Source organism: Furipterus horrens, unplaced genomic scaffold (genome assembly GCF_987537825.1).
Source record: "Furipterus horrens unplaced genomic scaffold, mFurHor1.1.pri manual_scaffold_7, whole genome shotgun sequence".
Taxonomy (NCBI): Eukaryota; Metazoa; Chordata; class Mammalia; order Chiroptera; family Furipteridae; genus Furipterus; species Furipterus horrens.
The window spans coordinates 93,837,278-93,859,989 of NW_028327177.1; the positions used below are offsets into that span (position 1 = coordinate 93,837,278).

At 44.0% G+C, this 22,712-nt stretch overlaps 1 protein-coding gene across 2 annotated transcripts in view; it reads left to right on the top strand.

Moving 5' to 3' along the window:
- The first annotated feature begins 3,489 nt into the window (after positions 1 to 3,489).
- ARHGEF3 (Rho guanine nucleotide exchange factor 3) overlaps positions 3,490 to 22,712 on the top strand; it is a 313,957-nt gene continuing 294,734 nt past the window's right edge. Inside the window, exon 1 of one of the 2 annotated variants that reach the window (XM_090283994.1) lies at positions 3,490 to 3,520. The gene's annotated coding sequence lies outside the window, so the exon portion shown is untranslated. Of the gene's footprint in view, positions 3,521 to 3,697; positions 4,148 to 22,712 lie in introns of those variants that run through there. The other variant, XM_090283993.1, reaches the window with a different exon arrangement.

A 22,712-nucleotide genomic window follows, 5' to 3' on the forward strand; every position in this document is an offset into this window, starting at 1 on the left:
AGAAGAGGGTGCATTCAAACAGTATAGCAGCAATTTTCAACTGGTGTGCTGTAAGAATTTTTAAAACATGCACTACCTGACAATTTATTCAGGGGCACTGACCTCTTTTCCCTTAGATTGTCACAGAAAAAATGACAACAGCCAACACAACAATAGCCATCTGGTGTGAATGAATCAAAATTATACCCATTTTTTTTGCCACATTGGCAAAAAATACATTTTTTGGTGTACTGCAGAATTTTAGTAGTTTATGTGTGCCATGAGATGAAAAAGTTTGAAAATTGCTCCAGTAGACTAACAAGAGGCCTTTAACAATCACATGTAGAGGATAGTTCATGACAAAGGAAAAGACTAACAGTGCATTAATTAAAAAATAAAGGATACATATTAATAGTGATTATCTCTGCATGGTAAGATTGTGGTGGGTTTTATCTTACTCTCAGTATATCTCAGTATTTTCTACATTGTTTTACAATGAGTGGTATTACATCATCAGTGGTTTTCATTTTTTTACCCAAGGGTATGTTTATTGATTTGAGAGAGTGGGGGGTGGGGAGAGGAGGGAGACACGGATGTGAGAGACAAACAGCCATAGGTTGCCTCTCGTATGTGCCCTGGCCAGGGATTGAACCTACAACCTTATGGTGTATAGGATGATGCTCCAACCAACTGAACCACCCAACCAGGACTCATCACTGGGTTTTAAATGTCTGGTTGCATATAACAGCGAGTGTTTATGGAACCCAGTAAGCACTGGGAGGCCGGGATGGGTGGTCTCAGTGTCTTGCCCTTGCCCTTGGTCATGTCTCTCATGCAGTTGCTTTCTCTGATTGTGCTTTCTGGTGCCTTACCACTAGGCCCTCACCATGCTTTGCACCTGCCATCAGCTAAAGTGCATTATCTGCTATCCCCACAGGCCATGCAGGAGCCTCCTGCAGACACTCTGACTTTCCCAATTGAGGATTTAGTGAGGTGACTGCCCTGGTTTTCTCCCCCTCCCCAACTATTTTCAAGAGTTTGGGGTGATGGAACTAAATTAAAGAATAGGCCTTTATGACTGGTCATCAGTGTCTTCTGGCCTGCACACCAGTGTCCAAACTCTGTGGACAGTAACCCACATTTCCTACTTATCCCCTCCCCACTCCCTACTAGAGACTCCCTTTGGGCATATAATCGCTTCCCTGAACAGAATCCCAACCTCAGTCCAGGGACCAAGTCCTCCCCCTCCTCCTCCTGCCCCAGGGCCAACCATGGCATGGGTGGGATGGGATGGGCACTGCATATAAATTCTCGTGGAATTAAGTTGATTTGTCTTTATCTACAGAGTCTACTTGCAAATCTATACTGATTTCTGGAAACCCTGAATTATTAAGCAGAGGAAGTTAAGGAGTTTGTCCTTAGTAATAATAGAAATGCATTTTGCTTGCTATGTACAGGGGATTTTCAGCCACTATATCTGTTCCTCACTCATCTGCCCAAACCTTTCAAAGGCCAAGGTCTGGTGTCTTACCTTGGCCATCAGGGCCCCTCCAGCTCCTTTCCTCCCCTACCTGCCCCTCTCTAGAAGTGTGCCCTGTGCTCTTTCATCTCTGGGTTCCCACTCCTCCTGTTCTCTCCACCTTTTCCCTGCCTGGCTCCTCTGCCTGGCCAGGGCCCAACCAAGGCCCACTTCTCACAGGAAGCCTCCCTATGCCTGAATCTCGGCAAGAACTTCCCACAGTCTGTCTGTCACCATCTCCAGCTCCCTCAGTGCCCAAGTTGTGAGAGGTCTGACTGTTTCCTCATCAGCTGTGAGCTCAGGAGGTCAGGGACTGTTTATCTTGGTGACAGAGTTCAGCAGCATGTAACAGATGCTCAAATCATTGTTAAATGGAATCTAATAAAAATAAAACTTGTATCTTTGACAGGCTGTTGGTGTGTAGGTCTGCAGTGCCTGCTGAGCTATGGGCTATTTTTCCTTAATCAACATGGCTGGCTGGAGTAGGGACCTTCCACACTGTAGAGCAGGGAGAATTCCAAAAGAAATTTTGGGGGAAAAGTTGAGGACTGGGGCTCTGGAGACAGGTTTTACCCTTGGAAATTAGTGCTGGGGAGGGTATGTGTTACTCGAACAGGAAACAGATGGTTCAGGAAGCACTGAGTTTGGAGTCAAGGAACTCCCTTGAAGCTGTAATAGAATGAAGTTGCAGCTCTTGGAAGGAAAGTTGGTTTGCTCAAGATGCTCAGTTTTTGGTCCAAAGGGCAGGCTGTGGGCCAGGAAGAGGCTTCCCAGCACTTTGAGGCTGAGTGCTGGCAAGGAGAGACAGGGGGGTTACTTACAACAACGAAGAAAGTCTCAGCTGTGCCAGGGCAAGTTCTTAACACCTCGTGCTGATCATGGGGCCTAATCTAGGAGAGATACATTCCAGCTGCTGTCAGGACAGGTGAGTCTCAGGGAGCTCAACAGCTCACCGCCTGGTGCAAGTAAGGGGGTCCACGTACAGCCCTGGTCCTGCCACTTACCCAGGGATCAGCCAGCAAAAGCCTTGGCCTTTGAGCTGGTGCTGGCTCCGCTTCAGTTTCTTCATCTGAGAAATGCGACCACACAACCTCTACACCCTCAAGGCTGTTATCAATGTTCAAGTAGAGGAAGCACCAAAAATACATCCCTGGCACATGAAAACAACTAATGAATTTTGGATTTTTATCATCACGGAACCTGTGGTACTGTATACGGCATTCTTTATTCCTGATTTTATGAAGTCCTGAGGACAGTAAGCCTTTACTTGTTGAATGAATGAATGAATGACTGCAAAAAAAAATGTTTTATTTAGATTCCCATATTTATTTCCCCAGGCTGACCCGGGCCACTGCTAGCTGCCGCTTTTCAGGCTCAGTGTCCGCTGATAAACCGGCGATGCCTGAGAATCTGCTGTGCACACGGGGATTCCTGCAGCTGGTGGCTTAGCAGCGTTCTCACCCCCACAATAGAGAAAAATGAAGTTTTGGCAAGTCTCGATGCGCTCAAGGCCAGCCTAGCTGCGGAGGTGGGGCTCCTCGCGTAGGCTCCGGCCCTCGCGGGCAAGGGCAGCTCCCGCTACTGCTGGCGCGGGTGTCGCCACAGCCCCCTCGCGCTCTGATACCTGTCCCGCCAGCTGACCTGGGGGTCCAGAAGTCACGGGAGGGCTGTGCACCGCTTCCACAACCCGGTAAATTCTCTCTTCTGGAGCCTGGATTAAGTAGCAGGAGATGCCCCGGGGGCGGAATCCCGCCTCTCTTCCTAGCCTCCGCAGGAAGCCGGCAGGACTTGGGGAGGCGGGAGTGCCCAATGGTGGCCCAGCGGGACTGCGCTGGGGTTCCATGCACTGGGTTCCGGCCCCCGCGGGGGTCCCAGTCCCGCCTCCCGCCCACGTGGCCGGCAGAGCCTCCCAGCCCCCGGCCCCGCCTGCTCCGGGGTGCCGTCCCTTCAGCTGCTGCCACCAGCTCCGCCTCCTCGGTGCGCTCTCCAGCCTTGCAGGGCCGAGCCTGTACAGGCGCCGAGGTGAGTGCGAGTGGCTGCCCAGGAACCCCGCCCCTCTTCTAGAACCTTCCGGGCTGGGCACCCCGGAGCTGGACACTGTCTCGTGTTGGATCCTTCTCTGCCGAATCCCCACCTCCACCTCCGAGTCGCTCCTGCCGGTACTCGGTGTTCGCAGCAGGCTCTCCTGGCTCCCTGGGCTGGGGGGGCTTGGACTGCTCGGAGGCGCCTTGGGGGCGGCACAGGTGGGCATATCCACCGTCAGCCCCGACCAGCCACCGCTCCCTCTCGAGACCCGGACTTCAGTCTTGGCTAGCTCTGGCAGGAAAGTTCCTGGAGCCGTTTCCGGAGAGGGAGGCGCCACCTGTCTTGGGACGCAGCCCCTTTTCTTCGGTGTCTTCTCCAGCCCTGGTGGGGCGCCCGCAGGTCAGAGCGCATCGGGCGCTGCAGGTCCTGGCTCCCAGGGCCGCTAGTTACTTCGCCGAGGAGGACCCGGCTTTGAGCGTGGAGAGTGCGCCTGCGGTTCCCGGCCCACCCTTATGCCGGGGCTGCATCTTTTAAACTGAGAGGCCAGAGGCTCCTGAGACTAAGGCGAGGGAGGCGGACACCACGGGGTTGAGATGAACCTCCATGCCTCGTAGCTGGAGACCGGTGAGCGTTTTCTGAGTGTGGAAGTTGTGTGAGCCGGGTGGGAATGGGTTCTCTTGGGCTTTGCCACGAGGAAGAGCTGCCCTTGCATTATCAGCCGCCTCATCATTGGCCTTAGACGTTGTTGAAACATAGTGGTTTGTTCCTAGAGGGCTCTTGCTTCACTTAATGGCATGAACGGATGCATCGGCAGACACTTATTTTTAAACATTTTATACACTACCCAGGTATAATCGCTTTGTTTCCTGGGGTATGAAAGAGAAGAGCTTTGCTGTCTATCTTAAATGGGGATGATAATAGTACAAACCTTAAAGGGTTGTGTGAGATTAAAGTTCTAAAAATTGTGCCTGGTACTAGGTAAGTTCTACATGTGTTAGCTGCTCTCATTAGCATGTCAGACACCTGTCTAACAGGGCATTCTCATCTCTAGCTCCCCAGTGAGGTGGGTGAGCAGGCCTTTGCTCCTTTTCCTGCTGAGGACCTGCATTATTCAGAGGGGAGCTCTGGTGTCCCCTTTATCCCTGAAACACTGGTGCTTTACAGTAGCCCTTCATATGGTTAACCAGCCTATGCAAGACATGTCTCAGAATGTGAGATCAGAGACAACCTTTGTCAAGGACACTCTTGGGAAATGGGGTCTTATACCTCCTCTGGAAACTCTGGGGTATAACTGGATGTTTGCCTGTCTGGGGTGGGTAAGGTTTCACTTGAAATCCTTCAGGCCTTGGGCCACCTGACAGTCTTAGTCTATGTGAGGGTGGGAGTCTATTTAGGTGCCCAAGGACCTGATCTCATCCCCTCCCCTACAGTCATTCACCCGCAGCAGATTGTCCCCTGCGTCAGTCTCCCTAGGCAGTGGTAATCACAGACAGCATTCTGAACCTGGGGCTCCAGGAAGCTCCTGAAATGTACGTGAGATGCTTGGAGCACCGGTGGTGTTCTTACAGAGGGGGCACTTTTCATCAGGTTCTGCAAAAGGTCTGCACATCACAAAAGTGGACCCTGAACTGCTGGTCAGGAGATGTGGGTATCTCACCCCTTGGATAGGATGGGTGCACATTTTGAGGGAGTCAAGATGTCAATATTACCTCTGTCTCCCAGACAATGGAGGGCACATGTGTTCCTTTATGCCCTCTCTCAGGGCATACCTTCCAGGGGAAAATTCAGATCTACTTTGACTTGAGAAAATCTGATAAAGAAGTCAGTTTGGGAAAGGAGAAAGCAGGCCATGTGGGTAGGCAGGCAGTGTGGGTCTATGGTGGGGGCCTTTAGGATGGGATGCAGTTCATGAACATTTGACCTCAGGCTGTCAGGAGACTTCTCAGGGCCTCAGCACATGCTCTTCCCTTATCTGAGCACACTGTTCCACTACTTCTTCTCATGTCTGACACTTTCTTGCTCTATCCAAAGTAGCCACTTCCCTATTAGTTTCTGTCGCATTCTCCCACTGTCTTTTTTTTCATGGAGCTTACCCGAAATGATCTTACTCATATGTCTATTTATGGATTTATTGTCTGTTTCCACCAAGAGAAGTAGAATCCAAGAGGGCAGAACAGTTGCTCTCTTTACCACTGAAGTCTGGCACACAGTAGATGCTCAGTAAATGTGCCCTGACTGACAGAATGAATGAGTATCACTGAGTGAAATGAGGTGAGGCTGGGGAGCTTTTAAGAGTAGTAAAATGCAAAGGAACTCGCCATTAGTCAGGAGCTCTGGGTTAGAAGTGACCTTTAGCATTTAGTTCAACCCGCAGTTTAAACCACCGCTGCAACTTCTCTTCCCAGTTATTGCTAACTGGAGCTTGAATTCTCTAGTGACAGGAAACTCATTGCCCACTGAGACAGCCCATTCCATTGGAGGAAAGACATGGGATGCAGAGAACCAGGTAGAGTCCCTGTACCTGCTCTGATGAGGACAAGATGTGGCCTCAAGGCTTCTGCATGCTACCACTCCAGTCCTGGTCTCCTCTGCATCCTGATCACCCTTCCCCCATCACTGTCCATCCCAGTGAGCTGCCTCTACTTCTGTGCTGTCACCAAGGGTTCTCCAGCCCTCATTATGCTACTGAGTCACATGTCATCAGAGGGGGCCTGAGGCAAAGAGGCATTAAGAGAAAACTGCTATTGTTTAAGGACCTTCACTGCTATAGTTCAGGGACCTTCAAGGCCAAGTTCTGTATTATTTAGGACCCTGTACATTGGCAGTGGGGGTGAGTGCTAGTTGGGGAATGGAGGGTGGGCTCTGTTTCTTTAATTCTTTTGTTCTTTTGGGTTTTCTGAATCATTCTTTAATCAATCTATTAATTGTGGCCCTAGCTATATTTTAAAAAATTAATCCTTGGACTCATTATCTTAATGATTTGTAAAAAAAAAAAAATGTCTGATTCATACCACCTTGCATGTACAGATTGAAACTCAAGTGAAAGTGAAACGTTTTATGTGATTCTGATTTATCTGGTCAGTTTCACTTTCTGCATGGGAGATCACCAGTGTGGTGGGTGGAGTGGGGTCTGCTATGGAGAGGTTTTGGAGATAAGCTTTTCTTTCTTCTTTACCTGAGTGAAAATTGTTCATTTAGATATGAAAATGGATACACTTTTTTAATCTTAAAAAAACAAGACTGAGGAAGACTGTAGTTAATTTGAAGTCATCTATATGTGTGCTTTAGCCACTCAGCTAAGCTTGTTTACCTCATTTATTCAAGACTCATTTACGGAAGAAGGGCTCTGGCTCTAGACCATGCAACAGTCGAGAAAACCAACTGTGTTCCTCCCTTGTGGAGCTTACACCCCAGTGGCAAAGATGGATACTAGACAACTAGGTCTATCATATGATGTCAGGGCGTGTGATCAGTGTAATGAAGAAGATAAAGCTCGGTAAGGGGATTCACAGTGGCTGGGATAGAGGCAAAGTTGGTTTGGTCAGGGAGAGTCTCTCTGAGGAAGCAACATTTGAGCAGAAACCTGAGGGAGCAGTTATGTGGATATCTGGGGGAAGACCATTCCATGCATACAGAACCCAAGGTTGTGGTTGAATCTCTGGTGTGGTCAGTCAGTTCTTGAGCTCTGGACATGGTCTGTCTTGCTGGGGAAGGGAAAGGGAAATGAGGCAGAACCCCCCCTCCCATCTCTTCCCCAAATGCTGCCAGGTAGCTGGAGTAAGATCTCAGCATTGTGTGTCCTCTGGTTGACCAGAGGTTTGTGTCTTCTTTTCCAGGGGGTGAGACCTGAAGTGATGATGTTTACTAAAACTGCCTCATGAGCTACGAGCATGAATGAGCCTAAGGGGCTCTTCTGGAATTATAACTTTACACGTAATAAGACTTGCCTCATCCCACATGCCTTGGGACATGGACTCTTGCATCATTTGGTTACTTCCACTTCATCACCTAGAAGGAACTGCCTGGAGTTACTTAGCAAGGCTTTGATGAAAAAATGAAGAGATCAAAATGTATAGGATTGTGGAGATGCATGCTTCCCATTCTATCCATTGATTGGTTGATTAACTGATCAATTGATGTTATTTAACACAGCATAAGATTCCTGAGGATAAAGACATGAGATCTTGGTTGTATGAACTTTAAGCAGTAACCTAACCTTATAAGTCTTGGTTTTTTTATCTGTAATATTGGGGAGGAGGTGTGATAAGGAGGCTTCTTGGAAAAAGTGACATCTAAGGAGATACAAAGGGTGGGATGAAAGGAAGAGAGAACAGCATGTGTAAAGTTCCAGATAGAGGTAGGGGTGTGTGTGTGTGTGTGTGTGTGTGTGTGTGTGTGTGTGTGTGTGTGTGTGTGTTGGAGTATGCTGTGGAAAGGGAACTGATGTAGCAGCTAGATGCTCTGAATGGCTGTGCCTTGTGCTATGGACTGTGCCCTGACATCCTCAGTTATTCTCTACAACTATCCTGTGGCACAGACACTTTTAGTATCTTCATCCTCTAGACCAGGACGTGGAGATGTGGAGTGATAAATAACTTGCCATCTGGGCTCTGCTCAGTTGTATTGGGAGAGCGGCAGGTTCTTTCCAGAAGATTTTTTTCAGAGATGTCCAGAGAGATGGGTGTTTTAAAATATCTCTGACAGGCCTTGCTTTGCTGCACATCCCCATGGAGTCAGCTCTGGGAGGGTAGAGGCAGCTCCCAGCCAAATGCACAGTCCCTGGCACACTGAGGGTTTGTTGGGATGCTAGGTGGATGCTTCAGGCCCACTGCTCTGGCCACTGAATAACAAGGCTGGAGGAAGTCATTACCTTCATTTCCCACATGCTTCCTGGCTTTTCCAAGGATGACCCACAAGTCAGAGCAGAGCTGGATATGGAGCCCAAGTGAAAACCAAAATGCTCCAGAAAGAGTGGCTGGGGGTGTTGGGCAGAGCTGGAGAAGAGCTCAGGAGGCATTTTGCTGTCTTGCCTGGCTCAGCTTGCTAAAGACCGGGATAGTTATTTAACAGTCCAGCTTGATTCCTTGTCCCAAAACCCCACCTCCACTTCTAGCCAGCAAATGAAACTTCATGGGTCTGGATTTGTTGTTCCTGCTGATAGAGCCCTAAGCCCTGAATTCATCTCCAGTTCTGAGCTCACTCATATTTTCCTGGAAGCCAGAGCAGTGCACTAGCTGCCTTTGAGGCAAATGCAAATGTCTGGAGGTTGTAAAGAGTGGAACACAGGGTCCTGTGTTCCAATCTCAGCTCCACTGTTACTAGTGAAGTGACCTTGGACAAGGTGCCAAACCTCTCCGAGCCTGTTTCCTTCTCTGTAAATGGGGACAGTACCTGGCTATACCTCATAGGCTTGTTGTGAGGATTAAATGAAAAATTTGTAGAGTGCTTATCCCTAACACAGCCAGCATGCAGGAAGGGCTGGCCGTGGCATCATCTGGTGACTAAGCTGACCCAGGTCGCTCCATCACCACTTTGTGCTGCTATAGGAAAGGTGTGCTCACACAGTGCATCTGGGGACTTTAATCAAGGGCAGGCGTTATCCTTTTCAGAGACAATCTTATTAGGAGCCAAATTTGGATAATGGAGTTGGGGGTCAGCTTATTGTGACACAGAGGCCTGGTGTGAAATGCCACCAAGACTTCCTGCCCAGTCAGAACATTCTACCTTCCTCTCACATGGTGCTCTCACACCAGTCTCCCAAGCCCCCAGCCTACAGTGGTCCCTGAATGTACCCGTGGCCCTTGGTCCCTGAAAGGTATACAATACTCTTGCAACCTTGCTGCTTCCATGATTTATCTTCACCACACTCCACCCCAAGTCACCCACTGGGTCCTCTAATGGAGCTGAGCCTGGTGGTCCCCCAGATGCCCCAGAGGCTTCCACGTTCACACCTTTGTTCCTGCTCAGCTCACTACTTGAAATCCTCTTCTGTTTTTGTTCACTTTGAGACTTCCCACACTGCCCAATGCCAGTGATCTCTTTCTTGTATACTTCCACTTTAGCTACAAACCGTAATTATATTCTTAGTATACACAAATCCAAAAATTGGAAGTTGTAAAGGAAATAATGCAATTCCACCTGCCCCATTTCAGGCTTGCTTCCAGAGAGAACATTTATAATCAGGCGGCTGTATGTTTCTTTTATGTTTGTACATGTAGGTGTGTGACTGTCTTTAAAAACCAACATAATGGCTCATTTTTTAGGGCTTGTTCTCCAACTAATAGTTTTCTGTTTAGTCATATGTCCAAGAACACTTTCTCTGTCCCTAATCATGTCTCCTCTTTTTACCTGTCCTGGGTCCCCACTTCCCCTGGGAAGAGTGTACAAGTTCGTGTGAAAATACACATTCAGTTCTCTTAGGTATATATGTAGCAGTGGTATTGCAGGTCATATGGTAACAATATCTAACATTTTGAGGAACTCCCTAACATTTTCCAAAGTGACTACACCATTTTGCAGTCTCACCAGCAATGTATGAGGGTTCCCATTACTCCACATCCTCCACTTGTTATCCATCTTTTTGGTGTAAGCCATCCTAGTGCATGTGAAGTATATCTCACTGTTTTTTTATTTTTATTTTTTATTCTCACCTGAGGATATGTTTCATTGACGTTGGGTGGGGGGGTGGGCAGAGAGGGTGAGTGAGAGGGAGAGGGACATTAACCCTTTGAGTTCCATGTGTAATTCGAAATTTGGATCAACATGAGAAAAAATTATATCAATATATAACCAGAGGTACAAAAAAGAGAACAAAACATAAAATACGAATTATTCCATTGTTATTTACATTTGTAGCCATCAAAAAAAGAGTTGCTGGGAGCAACACTGGCACTTCTAGGAAAATTTGTCAGCATTGCTCACAGCGACATTGGCACTCAAAGGGTTAATGCGAGAGAGAAACATGGATGGCTGGTTTTCTGTATATACCCTGACTGGGAATTGAATCTGCAACCCAGGCATGTGCCCTGACTGGGGATCAAATCCACAATGTTTTTGGTGTAGGGAGCGACGCTCCAACCAACTGAACCGCCCAGCCAAGGCTCATTATGGTTTTTATTTTTATTTCCCTAATGGCTAGTGATGTTGAATAAACTTTAATATTTGAGCAGTTTTTGGGTTTATAATAAAATTGAGAGAAAGGTTCAGAGATTTTCTCTATACCCTCTGCTCCTACACATACGTAACTTCCACCATTATCAACATTATTCACCAGAGTGGTACATTTGTTACCAAGGATGAACATAAATTAACACATCATAATTATCCAAAGTCAGTAGTTTACCTAAGCGTTCACTTTTGGTGGTGTACTTTCAGTTGGTTTGAACAAATGTATAATAACATATATCCCTCATTATAATATCATGCAGAGTATTTTCACTGACCTAAAAATTATCTGTACTCCACCTATTCATCCCCACCTCCCCCCCAGCCACCATGACTGCTGATCTTTTTATTGTCTCCATAGTTTTGCCTTTTTAAGAATGTTATAGACTTGGAATCATACAGTATGTAGTCTTCTCAGATTGGCTTCTTAAACTTAGCATTTGAGGTTCCTTTGTGTATTTTCATGACTTGATAGCACATTACTTTTTAGAACTGAATAGTATTCTATTGTCTATATGTACCACAGTTTGTTTATCCATTCGCTTACTAAAGGACATCTTGGCTGCTTCTAAGTTTTGGCATTTATGAATAAAGCTGCAATAAACATCTATGTACAGTTTTTTCTGTGTGTGTGTGAGTGTGGACATACATTTTCAACTCCTTTGGGTAAATACCAAGGAGACCGATTCCTGGATCTTATTGTTTCAGAGCTTTTTAAGAAACCACCAAACTGTCTTCCAAAGTGGCTGTCCCATTTTGCATTCCCCCCAGCAATGTATGAGAGGTCCTGTTGATCCACATCCTTGTCAGCATTTGGTGTTGTCAGTGTTCTGGATTTTGACCATTCTAATAGGCATGTAGTGCTATCTCATTATTGTTTTTAATTCACATTTCCCTGATGACGTATATGATGGGGAACATCTTTTCACATGCTTTTTTGTCATCTGTATATCTTCTTTGGTAAGGTGTCTGTGAAGGTCTTTGCTTTGCTTTTAAAAACAAAATTCTTATTGTTGAGTTTTAAGAGTTTTTTTGTATATTTTAGGTAACTGTCCTTTACTACATGCATCTTTTGCAAATGTTTTCTCCCAGTCTGTGACTTGTCTTCTAATTCTTTTGTACTGTCTATTGCAGAGCAGTTTTTTAATTTTAATGGAGTCTAGTTCATCAGTTATTTCTTTCATGAATCATGTTTTTGGTGTATCTAAAAGACATCACTACACCCAAGGTGGTCTGGATTTTCTTCTAGGAGTTTTATACTTTCACATTTTATAATTAGGTTTATGATCTGTTTTGAGTTAATTTTTGTAAAGGGTGTAAGGTTTGTGTTTAGATTCACTTTTTGCATTTGGAGGTCCATTTGCTTCAGCACCATTTATTGAAGACTGTCTTTGTTTCATTGTATTGCCTTTGTTTCTTTGTCAAAGATCAGTTGACTGTATGTATGGGGGGGGGTCTATTTCTGGGCTCTTTATTCTGTTCCATTGCTCTGTTTGTTTGTTCTTTTGCAAGTACCACACTCTCTTGACTACTGTAGCTTTACAGTAAATTTGATGTCAGGCAGTGTCAGTCCTCCAACTTTTTTCTTCAATATTGTGTTGGCTGAATATCTTTACATGTGCTTATTGGCTATTTGTATATCTTTTTTTTTTTTTTTTTTGAAGACATATCCAGACCCTTTTCCTATTTTAAAAAATTCATTATTTGTCTTTTTATTATTGAGTTATAAGAGTTATTTATATATTCTAGATTCAGTCCCTTATAAGATGTAGGTTGTCTTTTCACTTTCTTTTTTTAAAAAATATTTTGTTTATTTTTAGGGAGAGGGAAAGGGAGGGAGAAAGACATCGATGTGAGAGATGTGGGAAAGACACTAATTGGTTGCTTCTTGTACACACCTCAGCCTGGGATGAACCTGCAACCCAGGCATGTGCCCTGACTGGGAATCGAACTGGCAACCTTTTGCTTTGCAGGATGACGCCCAACCAACTGAGCCATATCGGTCAGTGCTCTTTTCACTTTCTTGATGGTGTCCTTTGGAGCACATGGTTTTAATTTGATGAAGTCCAATTTATCTATTTTTCTTATGCTGTTTGTACTTTTGGTATAAGATGTAAGAAACCTTTGCCTGATCTAAGGTCAAGAAGATTTATACCTAAGTATTCTTCTAAGAGTTTTATAGTTTTAGCTCTTAGATTTAGGCCTTTTTCCATTTTGAGTTAATTTTTTTTGTGTGTGGTGTGAGGTAGACATCCAACTTCATTGTTTTTGCATGTGGCTGTCCTGTTGTGCTAGCGCCATTTTTTGAAAAGACTATACAGTACGTCCCGTTGAACTGTCTTGACATCCTTGTGAAAAATCAGTTGGCCATCCATTATTTATTTCTGCACTCTCCATTCTATTGCATTGATCTAGATGTCTCTTCTTATGCTAGTACCACTGTCTTGATTACGGTAGCTTTGTGGTGAATTTTGAATTCAAGTAGTGTAAATCCTCCCAAATCTGTCCTTTTTCATGATTGTTTTGGCTATTCTGGGCCCAGTATGAATTTTAGGATCAGCTGGTCAATTTTTGCAAAATAGGCAGCTGAGATTTTGATAGGGATTGTGTTGAGTCTCTAGGTCAATGGGGATTTTTCCCTCTCAACAATATTAAGTTTGGACCCTGAAGTACTTTTTCCCTAGTGCATCAGCTCCCCTCATCATTGAATCCCCTGAGGAGACATTCAGAGGCCCACCTTTTGAGCTGCACAGACAAAAATCCAGGGACATCAGCCTCTTTTCCTTGTTGAAGAAAGTGACACAATATAGTGCATTATTTAATTTAAGGCTGGAGACCTTGGATAAAACATTTAGCTCTTGAATTTATGAAATAGAAGTGCACCTGGCACTGACTGAGCACTGGCAGAGCTGACTTCTGTATTCTGAGGGCGTGGTGGAGATTCCTAAAGGTCCTCAGCACTCCCCTGACTCCATGCCTTGGGAAGCTTTTAAGCCGTCTTTCCTATTGGGCAAAGAGGTATCATTTCATTTAAGGAAAGGGTTCTGCTGTAAAGCAATTTTTGTGCCTCCTCTGCCCCCAATTCACTGGCATTATAGTTTGAATAAAATAAAAATAAGAAAGGAATACTATCACGTATTAAAATATTAAAAGATTAGTTTACACCCCTAAATGCACTTATGTGTTCCAGATGTAATGCTTTGGCACAAATCCAAGATTGTGTCCTCATGGGAGAAGAAATGAAAAGTGAAGAGCCTACATTTGTATCAATAGGAACCAGGTTTTCCAAACAAGAAACAACCTGGGGAACTATTCAATACATTGGAAACTGCAAATTCACTCACTCCTCAGCTTGCTCTCAGCTGGGAAGAGGAGCTCCATTTTAAACAAAACAGTGCTAAATGCGGGGAGGGGAACGGAGTTGTTTATTACTAGTGTTTCAAAAAAGCAATTTAAAAAGCATTAATTTGGGCTGAGTTTTTAGTTTGTTTCTGGAGGGGAAAAAGTTATATGCAATAGAAATTATTTTGAGATCTTCAAAATATAAGCACCTTTGGTTTAGCAGATTCTCTTCTGCTGTTAGAACAGGCAGTTTTGTAGGGATTTTATTTTCCGTCTTTAGTGAGGGGTGTGTGCACATGGAAAGTTAGGGGGAAAACACAATGATACAATCTAACCCCCAAACAAGGAAGCATGTTACAGAGCCGAGTTTCTAGTGTCAGAAGGTGCAGCTTAGCTGACCACATGTAACCTCTGTCTATGACACATCTCTCAAGGGGGTGGGGGAAGGGGACTGTTTCTCTTAAGCATGGCTTTTATTTTACAAAAGCCCCGTGCAGTCTTGCGAACTCAAGTGGTGTTCATAAGTCACTCATATTTCATGTGTTCTGGGCTGGACAGGGTCTCACTAATCCTTGGCCAGAATTGTGAGTCAGAAAATATTTAAATGACCGCCTGAATCCTTTGAGGAGAGAGAGTTGGCAAGTTAATTTAGGGAGGTGGAGAGATTCTTAAACAGCACTGCAGCAAATGAGTGGCAGAATTGAAACCAGTGTTAGCTCTATTTTATTATAGTAATAAAGTTATATTATCTTTTAGAGTGAGATGATGATGCTACCAAATTTTATTGAGCATTTATTATACGGTGGAGTCTGGCTTTTCACACTTGTTTTTGACTATAATTCATTGTAAGAAATACATCTAGACTGTAATGTGTGTGTGTGCAGATCTAAAACAAAAGTTTGGTAAAACATTACTTACCCTACATATGTTAGTGTGTGTCCTCTGATAATTCTTTTCTGCATTAATGATTTTATGCTTTAAAAAAATGGTGTTTGTGAGACCCACTAAATTTATTTCACTAATGGGTCAAAACCTGCTATTTCAAAAACACTGTGCTAGACATCTTACTATGTATTTTACATGTTACTATTTTATTTAATCTTCACAACAACTGCATGGAGGGGGTCTTGTTATCTTGTTATCTTCATTTTTATGGATGAGGCACAGAGACATAACTTGCCGAGAGTCACACTGCAAGTGAGTAGTGGATGTGGGATTGAACCCAGAAAGGCTGAGTCCTTTTAAAAGTTCATGGTGTGAATCCAGGTCACATACCTATCTCTTGTAGCAATTAAGGAACAGGATATAATTTAAGTTCCTAATGAGTTGGTTATATATTGAAAAAGTAGTCACAAAATGGATACAAACTTAATACCCTTTTTAAACCTAAAGTTGCATATAAAAACAAATGTATCCAGTATGATGGGTTTGATCAATATATAAACAGATGTTACTGTTTCTAGAAATTTTAAGGAATTGGTGATTTCTCTATGTGATTATGGAGGCTGGAGACCCAGGGAAGAGTTGCAGTTTGAGTGCAAAGGCAATCTGCTGGCAGAGTTCCTTCTTGCTAGGGGAAGTCACTCTTGGTTCTATTAAGGCCTTCAACTAATTGGATGAGGCCTACCCACATTATGAAGAGCAATCTGTTTTGCTCAGTCTACTGATGTAAATATGAATTTAATCTAAAAAACACCTGCACCTTCATAGAAATATCTAGAATAATGTTTGACCAAATACCTGGGTGCTATCGTCTACCCAAATTGTTACATAAAATTAAGCATCGTAGGGGGTAAGATATTGTTTGACGTTGTTCAGAAGAAATGAAAAAGTGGCAGTGGGAAGCAAGAGTTTGATATTGTCCCAAATAGGAGAACCTTTCAGAAAGAGCTCCCTCTTCCATGATGGACTGCACAACAAGTCCATCTCTGGTTCCCATGGAATTACAGGGGGCCAACTGGGGCTGGCAGAAGGAGGCACAGATTTTCTTGCTTTTTAAGTTGAATGGATTTTTCTTATCTCACTTTTAGACCAGAAACCTGAGAGTTTATGACCCTGAGTAAACAGAACCATTATCTGCAGCTAGTGAGTGCTTGTTCAGGGGATCATGTCTGCTAATGCAGCATTTGTGTCTGTGCCTGAACTTGTGCCACAAGCTACCCCACAGCTGTGGTGACCTGTGGGTCAGTGGCCATAGTAACTGTTAGATCTGGGGTTGTCTGGGTGGGAACTCGGGCTGTATATGAGAACACAGTATTCAGACAATATTAAGTATATTATAGTTTTTATTTTATCTTATTTTTATTGAGATATAATTGACATACCATAAAACTGACCCCTTTAAAGTGTACAGTAGAGCAGTTTTTAGTATATTCCCAAGGTTGTGTAGCCATTACAACTATTTACTTCCAGAACTTTTTCATCACCCCAAATGTAACTTTTATTTTGAAAGTAAGTTAAACATTCAAGAATACTGTCTTCTGGATCAGTCCCATCAGCAGACAAATGTGCTGTTATTTCTCCCAATTTAAGGAAAAAACACAGCCCAAGCCCCCTTTTCTCCCTACTTCTCCCTCCGGTTGTGCCCCCATTTCTCTTCAGTTTAGGAAAGATGCTTAATTTTATGTGTCAACTTGGCTAGATTAGAGTTCCCAGGTATTTGGTCAAACATTATTCTAGATATTTCTATGAAAAAGTTGTCTGGACATGCTGACTTCAATTCTTTGTCTCCCATTCTCTCTCACTTAAAAAAATGTGATAAAACACTGATAATATAAAAATTTCCATCATAATCATTTTAACTGTCCAGTTTGGTAATGTTAATATATTCTTTTTTTTTTTTTTTTTGCAACAGTCCCCAGAACTGCCCTGACGGGCATGGCTCAGTTGGCTGAGCATCTCCCACAAAGCAAAAGGTCGCTGGTTCAATACCTGGGTTGTAGGCCAGGTCCCTGGTTGGTGCATGTGTGAGAGGCAACTGATTGATGTTTCTCTCCATCTCTCACTCTCTCCCTTCCCCTCTCTCTAAAAATAAATAAATAACATTTTTATTTTAAAAAATCTCTGAAACTTTTTCATTGTGCAAAACTGAAACTCTATGTCCATTAAACAACAATTCCCCATTTCTCCGTCTCCTCAGGCCCTGGTAACCACCATTCTACTTTCTGTTTCTATGATTTAATTGCTCTAGATACCAAATGTAAGTGGAATCAGTACAAAAAAAGACACTATTTGTCTTTTTTTTTGTGGCAGGCTTATTTCACTTAGCATAATGTCTTCAGGTTCATCTTGTCCCATGTGTCAGAAATTTCTTCCTTTTTAGGCTGTAATATTCCATTGTATATATATCACATTTTGTTCATTCATCTTTTGAGGGACACTTGGTTGCTTCCACCTTTTGGCTGTTATGAATAATGCTGCTCTCGCATTCTCGTTTGACCCCATCATTCCAGGCAGGCTTGGGATCCCTTCACAAACATCTCTTGCCCTGGTCTTTAGAGACAGCCATGTTGTTCGTTCCAATAGCCTGTCCTCTGGCCCCATCCTGCCTGCCTACCAGCAGTTTGTTGTAGTTGGTCCCTCTCTCTTCCTTGAAGCCCTTTCTTCATCTGGCTTCCAGGGCACTTTATTCTCTTGGGTCTTCTTCCCACATCACAGTTATTGGCAACTCCATCCTTCTGATGCTCAGACCCAAACCTGGGGTCTCATCTTTGACTCTTTTATCTCTTATCTGACTCTTAACAGAAAATTCCACTGTGTATACTTCCAAAATATGCTTAGAATGTGGCCAGTGCTCCCTGCCCTTGCTGCTACCACCATGGTCCCAACCACTGTCCCCTCCTGCCTGAATGACTGTGGTGGTCTCTTTTCTGATCTCCAGCCTATGTCCTGACTTCCTTCCAGCTTGTTCTCAATTCAGAGCCAGGGAGATCCTTTTCAAGGGCGTATTACCCACCACTGCTCTGCTTGAAACCCTTGAAAGGCTTGCCTCTTACAGCAAAAACTGAAGTCCTTCCATTGGCATAGAAGCCCCAATGATCTGGGCTCGTTTCCTCTCTGAGTCCCCACTTCGCTTGCTCTTCCCCTCAGGTGCCACTCCAGCCACCTCAGCCTCAACGCTGTCCTCTAATTGGCTGCCACAGGACATCTGACTTGCTGCCCCCTGACTGGAATTTTCTTCTTTACATGTTGGCAAAACTTGGTCACTCACTCCCTTCAGGCTTTGCTCAGATATCTCTTTCCTTGGTGATTGTATCTAAACTGTCACTGCTGTGAACCATCCTCTCTACCTTCCTCGGTTTATTTTTTCTCCTTACTGCTGTCACTATCTAATATGGTGGGTAGTCTCCCTAGTTAACCTGTTTGTAGTCTGCCTCCCCCGCAGAATGTGAATTCCATGGAGCAGGAGTCTTCCTCACATTCTGTTCCCTGCCATATCACAGCACCTCACCTGGCACCAAGCAGATACTCAGTAAATACTTGTTGAACCAATAAATGAAAGTTTGGAAAATAGGTATAAAAAATGTTTTATGATTCCTCCATTATAACACAGTTCTTACCTGCAGTTTGTTCTTACCTGTAAATTGTTACATGTAAGAGCGTGTGTGTGTCCCGTCTTTTCCCACCACATATTCCTGCATTAGCCTCTTTTTAAAAAAGTTGCTACATGATCTTCCTGATTATTACTTTTTAAACAGCTACATAATGTTTCACCGAGTGGATGTAGCAACTTTGTTTAACCTTGTTTTATTGGTCAGCACTATTTGTTGCTATTGTAGGTGGCTCCACAGTGAGCGTCAGTGTTGGGCGCGCGCCCGGCCTCCCACCCTCTCCTCTGGAAGGAGTCCCCATCCTTCTGAGCCCGGGTCCGGGCGGTGGCCCAGCCCAGGCCTGTCATGGTTCCCCACCCTCCTGCTCGTGGTGACTGGTCCAGGGCTGCGTGTCGGCCCAGCCAGGCTGGACTGTGGGCTTCCCCACTGTCATTCTAACTTGCTCAGAAGCAGCAGAGATGCTTGGAGAGAACTGGGTTCAGAGTAGTAAGGACAAGGTTCCTAGTGTGAGTGGCAGTAGCACGAGGAGAGGGTTGGGTACATCATCTTTGGATCCAGTCGCTTAACTGTTTATTTACTTCCAATAAATTCCCCCCTTTAGCTGATCTAGATGGAGTTGGCTCTCTCACTGAAAGGAATGAGCCTAGACTAACCCAACCCAGTAGATCACCTCTACCATTTTTGTTTCAGCTCCTTAGTCCAGAGCAAGGAGAGGTGTTAAAGACATTGTTCAGGGCAGAACATACATGTAGACAAAGAGGCCTTTTTTTTTTTTTTTTTTTTTTTTTGGTCACAACTGAAGAAACAATGTAAAAGCATCATCTGCCTGGGTTCAGATGCTGGCACTATCATCTGACAGGGTAGCCTCAGTTTCTTTGTCTGTAAAATGGGAATGGAAATAATCACACTCCACCCACGGAATTGTTTTGAGGTTTAATGAGTTAATGCACAAGACGTCCATAGGGCGGTATGTGACAAGGTGCAGGACTGCTTACAGAGCATCAGCTGGCGGCAGTTATGATGCCAGACTCTTAAAAGTGTAAGAGGAATTAAACACAGAGCTACTGTATTACCCATTAGTCCCACTCCAGGGCAGAACCCAAAAGAATTGAAAGCAGAGACTCAAGCAGATTCTTGTATGCCCACCTTCATAGCAACATTATTCACAGTAGCTTATTGGAGATGAATGGATGGACAAAATGTGGTAAGTGCACACAAGGGAATATTACTCAGCCATAGGAAGGAGGGAAATTCTGACACATACTACAAGGACGAACCTTGAACACATTATGCTAAATGAAATACAAAAGGACAATTATTGTATAATTCCACTTAATATGAGCTATCGAGAATAGAAATTGATAGACATGGGAAGTATTGAAGAATAGTGCCTACCAAGGCCAGGGGGAGGGGAGAATGGGGAGTTATTGTTTTAATAGGTACAACAGAGTTGTGTTTGTGATGATGAGGAAGTTTTAGATGGATAGTGGTGATTGTTGTACAACATTGTGAGTGCACTTTATGCCGCTGAATTGTATACTTAAAAATGATTAAAACGGTAAATTACGTATTATGTTTATTTAACCACAACTTTTTAAAAAGCATAAGAAGAGTTAGCGTGAATGGGTGTGAATACTACATTGAGTTTCCTGGACATTTTTGTTTACAGATTGAAGTTAAATTAAAAAAGACCACATAATGAATAAACAGGCACAAACCAAAAAAGTGATGGTGGGACAAGAGGGGTAAACTACCCACAAGGGCCCAGAGCTGGGTCCTGCTAAGATCTGATACTGCAGACGGGATCTGGTATGGCAGTGGCAGGCTGCCGGCTAGAGGGTGAAAGATGACAGAGAAAGAGATTGTCAGCAGAGTGTCCTTAGTGACTGTGAGCAGGTTAGTCAGGTCCCAGGTCAGATTGGTCCAGCCCAAGCCTGGAGCCCGTATGAGTCACAGCTCAACCCCCAGTGGACTAAGGCATGTGGCAGGGAGGGACTGGGCTATATGACTCAGAGGCCACTGCTGCTGTAAGCTTCCTCCAGGCACCCTCCCACCCCCTCAGTTCCTTGATTCTTCTTTTCCTTGTGGGGTGGAGGCAGGTGTATTTACTTCCTGTGCAGGCCATTGGGAAGGCTCCCCAGCAGAACAAAGAAGTTGTCCAGAGTTCTTTTGGAGCCTTTTTGAAAACACAGGTAGCAGCTGCATTGAGTGCTTGCTTTGTACTGGTCCTGGGCTCAGGGCTCTGTACATTTCATCTCCTTTAAGCCTCACTCTCACCCTATCAGCTGGTCTCATCAGTTTCCCTGTACAGTCTAGGAACTGGGCTTGTAGCAGTGAAGCAACTTGCCTAAGGCTACACAGATGGCAGGCCAATGGGCAAGCTGGATTTGAATATGTTGCTGATTCAGGAGCCTGGACTTGTAACCATACTAGGACACTTATATACCCCCTCCCCACCCCCCACACTCTCTCTATAGTTGGATAGACTCCAAAATGTGACTTATCTCTAGTTCATAGGTTTAAAAAGAATTTTAGTAACTTTTCCTTGTGCTTGTGAAAAAATTTAGATAATACAGATAATATATTTTACAACAAAAAAGACACCATTAAATATGATTTCATTGTAGTATTTCTGGTCTTGAAGAGTGGATGACATGAAATGAACCCACTGAGTACCAAGTGTCCCATGCTGTGCTAGGCTCAAGGAGTGCACAGTCACGACAGTTCTGCCCAATGTCTGTAAAACTGTAATGACATTTCAAAAAGACCAGGCTCATTTGTAACAAGTTATCATAAATGTTATAATAGATAAAATAGGTGTAATGTAGATTGCCCCTTGAGGGAGCAAGCTATAATACTCGTTTCCAAAGCTTCCTTTGTTTTTCTGTGTGTAAAAAGTCACACGTCGTGTTTTATGGAAAGAAACTTGCTCTTTCCAGCTTTTTAGTTGAAATTGTGGGAAATATGTGATGTTTTCTTGCTTTATAGTCACTTCTTGATGGATGTGGCAATGATAAGGACAGGCCTGAAAGGTAAAGCCTGATAAATATGGGGAGGAGGAAATTCATTTTAGCCAGTGGTTTAAATGTTGTCTCCTGAAATTTTATCAGATTAACTTGCGATAAAACTGACTTATTTAGGTGGCCTCTCCTCACCTTTTCCATATGTGTCTACTATCAGTGAGAGCAAAAATTAAGCACCTACTTTTTGCCCATTCCAGTAGGAGGCATTCATTCATTCATTCAACAAATATGTATTGAGTTGTATGATAGCTGGGAGGGGTATAGAAGATATAAAATTAGAAATGAGTTAACTATTGAAGTTGTATGGTGGGCACATTCTTTATATTTTTGTATATGTTTGAACTTTTACTTTCAAAAAAGTTAAAATGTATAATGTCAAGCACTTATCTTGGGCCAGGCCATGTGCTAGGTGCTGGGAAGGCTTTGGTGGCGAGGAGAGGCTCAGACTCCGCCCTTCTAGAGTCAACAGACAGACTCACTCAGGAAACAGATATTAATCAGATAGTCACGTGAATGCAAGTAAAATTATATAGCTGGGATAAGTTCTGAGAAGTTGCCAGCAGAGATGCAAAAGTCTGCCATGTAGACCCCATTCCAACCAGGACAGAAGAAGGAACTAAGAGTTCTCAGCTGGGTCTACCACCAGGGGGGCAGGTGTGTGTGTGTATGTGCCCGTGTGTGCATGTGCACATCTGCATGGTCTAGGCCAAGAGGAGTCTTCATGATTCTTTGCCTGATGTAATAGAAGCATTTCAAGGTAGACCAGTTGACTGACTCCTCTTCAGCATCATAGAGGGCTTTTGTGATATGTGCTCAAGAAGATAACTGAGATCTAGCATAATCCTTCAATGGCCTGTGATTCTTTCTGCCTAGAAGAAAACCCAATCTTTTTTTTTTTTTTTTTTTACCTTTACTGCATTCCTTATCAGTCCTTGTCATGCCTTCTTGAATGTTCCAGCAAGACCTCGATCCCTTTCCTTTCTCAGCTTTTGAGTATGCTGTTCCTCCTATTCAGAATGATTTCCCCTTCTCTTCTCAGGTCCAGTTCCTTTCCAGATGTAGGCCTTGGCTCCACTGTTACAGGGAGGCCTTTCCTGAGTCCTTTTCCCT